Below are 11,138 nucleotides of genomic sequence, written 5' to 3' on the forward strand. Positions count from 1 at the left end.
CTGCCCCTATGGAAAACAACAGACCATTTCCGCTAGAATCCCTCACAAAACTTGACCAGAAACTTGATTTTGCTAACAGAGACAAGATTTTTGACATTTTCTTACCAGAAAATGCCGAATTGCCAAAGAAGAATCGTCCATACCCTTCCTCAATCTTCCCTGATCAAGCTAAATAGATCATGACCATAATTTCTTAAAATCTGGGTTATTATGCTGATCAATGGGTATATGAACCCATTTTGGGCTTCCTTTCCATCTTTTCCATAGATAGCACACCATCTATTATGTTTAATTTTAGTTAATCCTTCGCTGATAACATCTATGAGAAGTTTCTTAATTTTCAAAGATAAGAAGTGTTTAAGTATACTTCAATTCTGGTCTATTTGTTTCTATATTATCAAGAAGATAGGTTCTGCTTTACCATGCAGAAGCTAGATGAAAATGGAAACTAGCAATTAGTCATATTTTGGACATCTTTAGTCATGAAGGAGCAACGATAACTCTCCTATAAGAAATTCATAGAAGAGTTTTTTCACCCAGCTATGAGTATCCTAAACAACGTAGCAGAACCTAGAATCAGTGAAGACATCCTTCAGATTCTACATTTGACAGATCAGTCCAAGACTAGGGATTGGTATTTATACTAGAATTACATGGAAATAAGAGTTTATGGATGAGAGTTAGCACCATACAAGCTCCCAAAATACCTCCCCATGAGGATTTTTACACTAGAATATATCAGAAAAATGCTAAATTCAGATGTTATTCACCTTGTGGTGCAGAGAAGAAGTCCCAGTTTTGGATAAAGACACAGGTGGGCACTTTCATATGCAACACCAGGTCAGTAGGAGAAGAAGCAGATAAAATCCTTAAGGAGATGAAACTCAACCTGAGTTTTACATGGTCTTATGACCCTTTCAGTATCATTTCTAAGCTCAGAGTAGAAAACAAAACTACTCCATATATCCATACCCCGAGGCCTGAGATAGAGAAATATGTAAATCAGTTAGTGTGGGCAGAGAATACATTACAGGAAGCTGAAGTGCAACTTGTGTCCACTTCAAAATTACAGACTCCCACTCCTCAAGATAAAACAAGTAAAAGGTAGAGAGAGGAGGGATCATCATCAACAATAGGTAGTGAAGCTAAGGAGCTTAGAATCATTTACATAAAAAGGACTAAAATGACTCCTATGACAAAAGGAAAAGAGGAGGCAGAAGATCAATATGCTATTATAATCAGAGAAACACCATTTACAAGTAGCAATTTTCTTACATCTCCTCCTAGACCTTCACTATCACAAGGTCAAAAAGATACAGAGCTAGCTCCACAAAATGTCCAAGGAGAAGAGGAAAAAAGTGTCTTTGACAAGTACCGAGAGATCAAGCTTAAGAATGAAATTCTTAAGAACATCACTTACACTCAATTTTGGAAGCAGACTTCTAGTTCACAGGGCATACTATTGTCATTTTTTGATGCAGAGAAAGGAAGGATGCAGATGGCCTTCCTTGAGGCCTAAATTCCACATCCTAAGATGCCAACAGATTACAACAGCATAACTTTTGAATTCATCACCAAAGATATCCATCCCATTGATCAAATGGAGATTCATAAACATATTGGTGAGATGATTTCCTCTACCTTAACTAGTAATGCTATGTCATTGTCAAAGCTGCAGCTTTCACATGCAAACATTCAATCGTAGTTAAAAATGGAGAAGATATCTTCTTTGGAAAAGGAAAACATAATCAAATCTTTGGAAGATTTGGTAGTCAAAATAAGATATGATCCCAAAGAGATGAATGTTGCAGAGAAGATCATCAAGAAGAAAAATATTGACATTGCAACATTGAGAAAGAAACTGGAACTGCCAGCCACAAAGGATCCCTTGACTAAGCATATTGAAGAAAATGAGACACACATGGGTGACATGATGAAGTTAATTATGGAGCAGAATGTTCAGAACAGACAGATGGAGGTAGAAATGGAGAAAATTATCAAAGAGAAATAACAGAGTCAAACAATAGCCATAGTCCCCCTGGATGTTGTACCCATCACATAAATCCCATCTATAGGAACTGCAACTGCAACAACCTCTTCAACTCAGGCTACAAGTGTTGAGCAGGTGACAGAGACACTGGAAAATATGTCAATCCATTCAAAAAAAATTAAGAAGTTGCAGGGGAAGCTCAAAGCACTACAAGAACAGAAAGTCAGAACTGAAGCTTCTCATTTGGCTGAAGTATAGAAGTCTCAAAGGCTGCTAGAGAGGATACAAAAGATGGAGAAGGATACAAAAATTTGTCAAACCTTGGCCGAAGCCAAGGAAATCATATGGATGGATATTTTGGACTCCATGAATGAGATTTTTCCATGTATCCAAATCATATTTGAACGAAAGGAATTGATACAAAATGCCACTAAAACCATTATTCAACGGAGAAGGAGGGAGACATGCGTACAAAAGCTTCCAACATCATCAAATTCCCGAATTGAAAGAATAATTATGAACTTGAAGAGTTAGGAATTGATGACATGAGTTCCACCATATTGGAAGTCAAGAAGGTTTTAACAAAAAGAAATATCATTAATCAATTGGAGGAGAAATGTGAGACGCTGGAGTTCAGAGTGAACATATTCTTCAATAGGATTGAAGCATTAAATCATAAATGGTTTCCTAGCATATATGTGATTAATTAAAAACTTATTACTCAATAATATTATGTTATAAATATGAAGGAAGTGGCTAGATATGGTACTAAATTTAGTGGTATAAAAGGGAGCTGGACAGGTAGAGCATTCTTAGAGGCAATGGGAAATGACTTCTTTATCCAACAAGAGGTAAAACATATCTTCATAGTAAAGCCAACATTTTCAAACTATACTGAGGTTGATGAGATTTACCAAAGGGTAATAAAGTTAGCCATTCTAGATGAAGAAAGGTGGCACCAACTATGTGATTTATTGGATTAAAAAGAAACTTGAATGTAGTGAGAACATCAACTAGCACATCAGTCAACACAACATAGTTATAGGATGATTTAGCAACCGAATCCTCCAAAATAGAACCACCTCTTCATGCAGTTGTCCACCTTGCCTATGACTATGTAGAAGATCGATTTTATTTTTTAGGATAATGCTAATAATACACTATTAGTTGAGACAACAATTTTGTAAATCATTTTTTAATTCTTCTATAGACACTTCATAGTTTGAAGTATTACAGGTTGATTGTTAAATATAATTTCCTCTGTGAATTTTAATTTTCTAGTTACTGGAAGCATCAATAATACGAGGACATTCTTCACAGCATTCATGTCATGTACGAATTGGTGATGTTTTTGTTATGTTCATGTGTTTAATCATTGTCTCTTTTCTCAATCATTTTGGAAAATCTTAATTTCATAATATAAACGGTGATGAATAGGATATGTTATACAGAGCACCCTATTTTGGATATTAGTAATTTATATGTTTTCTACTGATGTCAAATTAAGGAATCCGTCATTTCTCCTTAGTTTCTACTGAATCTTACATTTCTTCTGTTTCATGATCCATTTAAAATTCTGAAAGATCCAACTAGTGAAACCTAGCTTTCCCTGTGAAACTCCTTCAAAGTTTGATGCATATCTAGTTAAGTTTTAGAATTCATAGCCCAATGGAATTATAACAATTTAATCAACCAATAAATCCAATAAAAAACAATCAGTACAGTAATAACTAGCCTAAAATTCACATAAAACATAGCTAAATTTTATAGAGAGATCCCTCTCTGAAGCTAGCAGGGCTAGATCCCAACTTACAAAGTGGTTTTGATGTTGTCCTATGTGTTTACTCCCTCAAACTCAAAAATACAGAATGACAACATAATGGCGACCATATTGGGGATGAATAATTTTTAAATTGAAAATAATGATTCCCTGGTATTAAATTAGTATTTCAATAAATCAAAATTGTTATATCACAATGGAATACATGATCTGAGGTTGTAATCTTTGTATATATTTGAGTGTGTTATTAATTTTAATTTTATTAGCTGCATGATGATTTTTCAATAGTTCTGGCTCCTAAAATAGTTTTCACTAGAGCACACCAAGATCCCAACCTTGCTGAATTTTTAGATAATCCTGAGAAATTAGTGAGAAAGAGAAGTCTTACAGAGAGCCAGAGTAGTAATAGTACTTTGTCTAGTTTTAACTCTCTTCCTGAGCATAGCCTTTTGTCTAGGTCTAACTCTCTTCCTGAGAAGTTTGAAACCATTCAAGACATAGAGTTTGATTTTCCACTCGATCACAGTCTATTTAGGACAAAATCTGAAAGATTTGTAGATTAGACTGTCATTAATGAAGCTATACTGCGACCATATATACCCCAAACTTAGCCCCATGAATTAAATCCTGATTAAGAAGATCTACAATAGTTTGAAAAATTATAGGGTCTACTCTCAGCTTTGGATTAAGGAAGCTTATATTCAACAATCTGTTGAATTTTCAGCTTAAACAATTACAACAGCTTCTTTGTCCACCCAGTATTCTGAGTCCATTAATGTACAACCCCCTAGTCCTACTCATTCTATAGTCTTTACCTTTTCACCCATAACAAATCAGACTAGTGTTCATACTATCCCAACTTAGACTATTATTCATACTATCCATGTAGTTACTACAACTACACCTCCCACAGGTCCATCTTCCAGTCAAATTCTCAGACCATCTATGGCAGCTAGGTATGCACCTTTGGTGTTACTAGGCTAGCTAAATTCTATGCCTGCAGACTATCCATTGAAAATTCCAATGTTTGATAACACTGGTCCTCAAACTGCTCAACAACACATAGATAGGATGAATGATGTTTTTGATCTTCAAGAAGTAGATGAGGCTGATGTAAAGATGAGATTTTTTGCTCAAAGTTTAAGAGGCGATGTCAAAAAATGGTTTAGGCATTTACCTGCAAGAAGTATATCCAACCTTGATGCATTCCATAAAACATTCTTAGCTAGATGGGAAATCAAGAAAAATCCTCTTCAACTCTTGAATGAATACAAAACACTTAAAAGGAAACCCAGTGAAACTGTGGAGGAATACTGTGAATGGTTGAACAAGGTTTACAATGCAATTCCTACATACATCAAACCCTACCCTGGCCTAGATTTAATTGGTTTTCCTGATGGTTTTGATGTAAACATGAAGTATCAACTTAGAGAGGGAGACCTGACTACTTTAGAATAAATGCAAGCCAATCCTATAAAATTTGAAGCCAATATATTATCCAAGAAGGGCAAACTAAAATCTGAATGCAGGGTTACCATTAAAGAAGAGCCTTCCACTTCTACCTCTGATCACAAAATTGATAATCTAGTTATGACAGTGGAAAAGATGATGCAATGAGTAAGCATAAATGATCAAGATCAAATGAGACAAAATCAAACTACTCAACTTAGGAACCAAAAATTCAGAAGGAATATCCCCTAGATCAAACAATGAGAAAAAAAGGGTGCAGACCAGCAAGTCTGGTCCCCTTTTTAGAAAAACTATACTGATGATGAGGGTGACATAATTGAAGATTTATATGATAGTCAAATAAATCTGATGGGAATAAATAATGATGAAACTGTTTTTCTCACTCAAGAGGAGAAAGAAATTTTCCTCCTAACTCAAACCGAACATGATTATAAGGAATCAGATGAATATAAACAAGGTTTTGAGAATGCCATTATGGAAGTCCATAGGCAATACAACCTTAGGAGAAAAAATACTTCAAACATTCTCAACAAAAAGAGCTTTGAGAATCAGTCATACCCTTGCTACTGACAGAGTTATCTTACTTGCCTCTATGTGACATCACGGCCAAGGAATTACCTTACGACCCACTGCTAGGAATCCTACACTAAACGGTTGAGGTATAATTGGGACTTCTTACCGGGGAGATCCCCTTGACATGTTGGCAGGTTCAGCACCGTCAACAGGCTGCTACAAGATTTCCTACAAGAAAACTACAAGATGTCTACAAGATCTCCTATTTTACTATAGGATCAGGCCGAAAGCTTAGGAAGTTGTCTAGAAGGTGGAATGAATCTTAGGAATGGTGGATAATGGGAAAGTAAGGCATGGAGGTGGTGGACACTACCCAGAACTCAAGGAAGGGCTTCCAGATGGTTGGATTTTCTCAATGGAAATGGAAATTTTTGTTTCTAAAACAAGAATTTAGATGGAGATCTTAGTGAATTTTGATGACATTGGTGGATAAGGCTTGGATGAGGCAAATGTGATAAGGTATCCCTACAATGTATAAGTTCTTTCAAAAACACACATTATTTTCTGCATCTATACACAAATTCATCTATACATGGGAAATATTTATTAAATGGGAGAAAAGAGAACTATTAAGGAATTTAGACTTCTGTGATCCATAACATTGTTAGAAAATCTTCGGCAAAAATCACATAATCAATCTTTTGTCGACGCGTTTCGAACCAACCAGTGTGGTTCATCGTCAGGACAAGTTGAAGACTAATTTGGTTCAGCTGGTTTAAATATAGTATGCAGAGATTCCAACGGCTATAATGCCAACGGCTAATTTTGACCAAAGGTCCAAGTCAAACCACAATTATATTATTAATATTCTTAAAAACCGCTAAAACAAATAATTTATATATTAAGGGATTTCATTTTGTTATTGTAATAAAATCATCTATATAATTAGTAATTCAAGTATTATTAAAATTAGTATTCTTGGTAAATCTTTAGTATTTAGTTACAATAGGTAAATCCATATTTAAAGAATAAGTTTTTTTTTAATGATAGAATATAGTAAATTGTGTATTAATTTAATACTAATTGTTTAAATCTAAGGTCCAAAGATAACCCTTATTGTATTATTTTAATCAAATTAGCCAAAAAATATTTTATGTTTATTAAAAGATCTATATAATATATAAGCCCAAAGTTTATTAAATTAGTATTCTTGACAAATCTTTAATATTTAGTTACATTAGGTAAATACAAAATTAAAGTATAATAGAAAATTGTGTATTAATTAATTGTTTAAAGCTAATGGTCCAAAGGTGAACCCTAATATATTATTATAATTAATTAAATCCAATTGGCCCATTCTAAAATAATTTATGTTTATTAAATAATCTATATAATTTATAATTACAATATTTCTAAATTAGTATTCTTGTTAATCTTTATTATTAAGTTACATTAGGTAAATACCTAATTAAAGAATGTTTATTAATAATAGAGTATAGGTAAATTGTGTATTAATCTAATATTAATTGCTTAAAGCTAATGGTAAAAAGATAAAAATAATAATTTATGTTTGTTAAATAATTTATATTATGTATAATTCCAATATTTATAATTTAATATTCTTGTTTAATCTTTATTACTTAGTAACATTAGGTAATTATCATACTTAAAGAATATGTTTATTAGTAATAGAATATCCAACAAATATAACTAACTTAAACTCACTCAATATTATAGGTATATCATATAATAAAATCAGATTATTATACATAAGAATTTCTTATTTATTATTTGACATAAAGGTCATTTTCCAACTATATCACTTTCTATAATTAATTCACTAAAAAGATATCTAAGCCACTTAGGTAAATAGATTATTACTAATAATCCAATATAAAAGCAATAAATACAAATGCAAAAAAATAAAGATCTAATCTGAAGGAAAATACCCCATAGAATTAAACGGGATAAGCCCGAAGAAGGGTTATCTTTGGACCTTAGATTTAAACAATTAGTATTAAATTAATACACAATTTACTATATTCTATCATTAAAAAAACTTATTCTTTAAATATGGATTTACCTATTGTAACTAAATACTAAAGATTTACCAAGAATACTAATTTTAATAATACTTGAATTACTAATTATATAGATGATTTTATTACAATAACAAAATGAAATCCCTTAATATATAAATTATTTGTTTTAGCGGTTTTTAAGAATATTAATAATATAATTGTGGTTTGACTTGGACCTTTGGTCAAAATTAGCCGTTGGCATTATAGCCGTTGGAATCTCTGCATACTATATTTAAACCAGCTGAACCAAATTAGTCTTCAACTTGTCCTGACGATGAACCACACTGGTTGGTTCGAAACGCGTCGACAAAAGATTGATTATGTGATTTTTGCCGAAGATTTTCTAACAAGAAAAGAGAACTGTTACCATCTAATGGCTAGGTGCATGAATGTAAGTGCTTGAAATCAATACAAGAGTGTTTTGAAACTAGTAAGAAGTCTAAGAGATCACAAATGAAAATTGCAACTTATCCTAAGAAGCTTAAAGACAATTAACCCATGCTAAAAAAATAGCGGAAAATTACTAGTCTAAAATCTAGAAATTTGAGAACTAGTGAGCTAGTAAATCTATAAAATGCCTAACTTAATCAAGTGAAAATGAAATGGGGTGGTTTCTGTTATTAAATAGAATGATTTTTAGATCTAATTCAAGTGAAACCAACTTGATTGAAGCTCATTGGTATGCTCTAAAAAATAGCATAAATTTATTGTTCTTTGCCACAAAGGAGTTCCAGAAATCTAGATTTGGGAATAAGAAAACTAATCCAAGTAGCTCAATTATTACTATGACATTCCAAATGTTTTAGAAGGATGAAATAATTCTTGTGATCCTACAAAAGAATTTACATCAACCATTTAACCCAATCCAACAAAAAGAAATCATCAATACTAAATGCAGAAACAGAAAGAAACAAGAACAAGAGATGCATGTGAATAAGAAGTGACAAGAAAAAAAGAAAATGATAAAAAAGGGATCTTAGGCTCCTGGAATGGCCAAGCCCAAGTAAAATCAGTGTCCTATGGATGATACCAAGACTTAGAAGCTGAACATGATACCAATCTTCATTATTTCCATCAATACAATTACATCCCTGTAAGCAAATACAATGGAGTTGCAAAAATACGAGTTCTCTCGACAATAAGACTAATCAAAATCTCTCCCTAGAGGAAAATTTGACTTGGTACTTATACAAAATGATTATGAATCATTCCCCATGAAAATATGAAGCTTTCCCCACCAAAATACCTTGATTAATGGATTTGGTTCCCAATACTAGGAATCTGCATTAAATGGTAGGGAACACATTCCTAGATTTTCTGATTCATTGGAGTTCCACAATATGTTCCATAATTCCATAATATCTTGTTCATTTATTATTTAATATTCATCGTCCTGTAGTAGGAATAAATTCCCTAAATTATCTCCTCCTCCAAATTGCATAATATGTCCAATATTCTCATAATATTCAACAAAAATAGATAATATTAGGCACAAAAATGCAATTATTCATAAACCTTCCTAATGAACATATTAAAGCTAAAAATACATTATCTAATGTAAAAAGAGAGGTTTACTGTGCTGGAGGATGGTGAGATGGGCCTTAATTTATGTTTAATTCATAGGCATGGGCCTTAATTTACATCTAATTTAGAGGCCCATCATACCCCCCTGTTGAAAGTGTTTCTCATCTTCTAAGCAACTTAGTGACCTCATTGTTCCTCATTCATGGCCCTGGTGGCCTCTCTCTTGTGCATTCGTGAGTCCTTTGTCTTAATCTTGGTTGTAAGTTCTGCAAGGACAAGCACAAAAATCTATTTGTGTGTAGAAAAGTCATTGTTTCTCCAAAACATTAGATTTCCTTCTTCCCGTTATTCAAGACAGGTTCTTAAATATTTTTCAGTTTGGCAAGGTCTTCCGCATCCTTTTCTAACCATCTGCTACCATGTTCCACCATTTTGACACCTATGAAACCTTCAAAATGCCTTTAGATGAGAACTAGGACATCGTGTAGTAATTCCTGTCAAAACTACAAGAAACCTATAGGAAACCCTCTTAAAGCTACAAGAAACCTATTTTGAGCACAAATGACAGTCTGAGCCTAGGGTAGGCTCTCAAATTGACTTCCATGCCTTTCTCCCATTTCTATAACATATTTTACGCCTTGGAAAAAATCTATAAAGAGATTAGAGACCTCTTGGAAAGCCTCTTTTCATCACTGTAGTTTGAGTTCTGTTTTGATTGTGAATGCCTTATTTCCTTTTGTTTTCTTCTTCTTCTCTTTTGTGGCTTAGATGATTGCCTAATGGCCTTAGGGTTCTCTATTTTTATTAGGTCTCTCTTAGGCACTACCATTTTGGGTTTTAGCACAATTTGTTCATTTCTTCCTTCTTGTAGCAACATTATGTCTTCTTGTAGCAACCATTCCTTCTCTTTCAGAGTCTTTTAACTGTATGTGAGTGATGAGAAATGATGTAGAGGGTTTGGAGGATGATGCTAGGGATTAGAGGGAGTAGTGTAGGTTTTTAAAAATGGAGAGGATGCTCTGTTTGTTTTTTCAAGAAATTTTCAGGGTGAGACAGAGTGTAGGGCTTGCTCTTGAAATTATGAAATGGGATGGATGAATGATGGATAGATAGTGAATATGAAGTGGATGGATGGTTTTGAGCGTTGTGGTGACTTTGCCTTTGCAATTTTTTTTTTCTTTTAAATGTTGTCAGCATTACCCTTCATAATTTGACTTTTCCAAATTGCATGAGTGAATGAGTGAGCTGAAATTAACTAGTTGAAGGTGTCCGAGACTATTGACCCATCCTTGGCTTATAAAACCTCATCTCTCATTCATTGACAACAAATTCCTAACTATAATATGCTTAAGAGAAGAGGTCAAGAATATTGCATACCTGTACCTACCTGCTGGTTATTGGAGAGATATGCATGTTGCTACTGAGTTGATGTTGTTTTGTTGCTCATGACTTAGGTACATCTTCTTGACTGCCTTTTTTCTTTTTTTTGGATCTTATTTTATTGATGGGTTGTCTTCTTGTTGATGTGTAAGTGTTGGCTTCCTATGTTGCTACTGATTTTTGGAGGAGTCTCCTTTTGTTTGCAGTTATGTTTCTTATTTCTAAATCCTTGCGCTGAAGGTTAGGTCTGGATTTGGTGTTTTTTTTCAGAATAGGCTACCACAGGATGTTTTGTAGCTGTCTTTTTCTTGAATTTTTGCATCATTCGTCTGCTCTGAGGGTGAACATGTATTGGAATGAATGGAAGTTGTGGTCATGGAGTGGCATGTGAGGTAGGAAG

Source organism: Pinus tabuliformis, chromosome 1_2 (assembly GCF_031772625.1).
Source record: "Pinus tabuliformis cultivar Carrire ecotype Pingquan chromosome 1_2, CPIR1, whole genome shotgun sequence".
Classification (NCBI taxonomy): domain Eukaryota; kingdom Viridiplantae; phylum Streptophyta; class Pinopsida; order Pinales; family Pinaceae; genus Pinus; species Pinus tabuliformis.